This window comes from Wasmannia auropunctata, unplaced genomic scaffold, assembly GCF_000956235.1.
Source record: "Wasmannia auropunctata unplaced genomic scaffold, wasmannia.A_1.0 LD314159.1, whole genome shotgun sequence".
In the NCBI taxonomy this organism is placed as follows: domain Eukaryota; kingdom Metazoa; phylum Arthropoda; class Insecta; order Hymenoptera; family Formicidae; genus Wasmannia; species Wasmannia auropunctata.
This window is the reverse complement of record NW_012048731.1, coordinates 1-1,956: the sequence shown is the minus strand read 5'-3', so window position 1 is coordinate 1,956 and position 1,956 is coordinate 1. Positions and strand designations below refer to the sequence as shown.

The window sequence follows — 1,956 nt, the reverse complement described above, 5'->3', positions numbered from 1 at the left end:
TGAAAATTCGACTTACAGAGGTTTTGCATGAGAGTTTATAATTTTTCGATTATCATGACTTTTAGAGAAAAAAAATCAATATTTGACAGTAAATTACGTATTGCATACATATGATAAATGTAACCATAAAACAAAATACCAGACTATTACTCACGGTTACACATAGCTACAACTTCGAATTATAGAGGTAACGACGATGGAAGTTCGACTTATAGAGGTGAACTTCGACTTGTAGAGATCTGACTACTTTAAATTCGAGTTACAGAGGTAAAATATATATTTAAATGTCTGACAAATAATTTAAATTAAAGTAGGTTTTATTTCAATTTATAGGTAGAGGTTTTCCGCGCAGCGGAGCGGAAGGAGGCTGAACAAAATTTTCATCTTATAGAGGTTTTCGAGTTATCGAGGTTCGACTGTATAAACCATGTTATATATCAACAATAATTTAAAAAATAGATAACATAACAAATACGTTTGAAAATGTTAAATAGACGATAATCTTTCGAATCCAGTATGTACATAAATTATACAAATTAAGTTTTTATTTCTATCATGTTAATAGCAACGACGATAAATAATTCTACTCTATTAATTGCACTTGCGTAGGTGGCGATTGACTCGCTATATATATTAAAAAAATTGTGTCAATGCAACAGCAGTTGAAAGTCGACTTTTAAAGTGTAATGTTAATTGTGCTTTGATATTATTTTCGTTATTAACGATAGATAAAATATTCAGAAACATATATTAATTTTACGGTGATCTGTACATCAACATGATATATATAATCGCTTTGTCGATAATAGTAGGTACTCTGGGCCTTTATTATTTCCTCTTCAAGAATTTGAATTGTTTTAAAAAACATGGCATACCGCACAAACCACCTATTCCTTTATTGGGAAATATGGGATCACTGTTCTTGCGCCTTCGATCCCTAGCCGAATTCGTCAAGGACATATATAATCTACATTCTGAAGCCAAGTACATTGGTATGTTTGATTTGAACGTTCCAGTTGTAATGCTTCGCGACCCCGAGCTTATTAAATCCATCACTTTAAAAAACTTCGACATATTCCCGGAGCATCGCATCGTCGTTGATGAAAATCAAGATCCATTATTGGGCAGAAATCTATTCTCATTTCGTGAAGATAAATGGCGGCAAGTACGACCTTTACTGACCCCAGCCTTTACGTCTAGCAAAATAAAAACCATGTTTAAGCTAATGTCGGAATGCGGAGTTAATTTTGGTACTTATTTGGCGCAATTATCACCGGAGTAGAGGATAATGGAGATGAAAAACGTCTTTACGAGATATACTAATGACGTGATTGCTACTTGCGCTTTTGGCATAAGTGTTGATTCCATGAGAAACCCAGAGAACGAATTCTACGTATTCGGCAAACAAGCGACCATTTTTAATATTATTTCTTTTTTAAAATTATACATATTTAGAAGTATGCCTTGGTTGGCACAAATAATCGACTTGAAAATCGTTCATCAGAAAATAGCAGATTTTTTCCGAAACATCATAGAAACCAATATAAAAACCAGGGATCAAAATGGTATCGTCCGTCCTGATATGTTGCAATTGATGATGGAAACCAGGAAAGGAAGCAAAGCAGAACTGAGTATCGATGACATAGTATCCCAGGCATGCGTTTTCTTCTTTGCTGGCTTCGATAGTACTTCAACATTAATGTGTTTTGTCACTCATGAAATTGCGGTAAATCTGGACGTACAAGAGAAACTTCAAAAGGATATTGACAATGTTTTGGAGGAAACAAATGGAGAAACATCTTATGAAACAATTAATGGCATGGAATATTTAGATGCTGTGATTAATGAAGCTCTCCGAATGTATCCGATTCTTGTAATATTGGATAGAGTATGCGTAAAAGATTTCGAGCTGCCACCAGCATTGCCAGGATTGAAACCATTTTCTTTAAAGAAAGG

The 1,956-nt window shown here is 34.1% G+C and overlaps 1 pseudogene; it reads left to right on the top strand.

Annotated features, from left to right (window-relative positions):
- Positions 1 to 522: 522 nt before the first annotated feature.
- LOC105460877 lies at positions 523 to 1,951 on the top strand (annotated as a pseudogene).
- Positions 1,952 to 1,956: the final 5 nt, after the last annotated feature.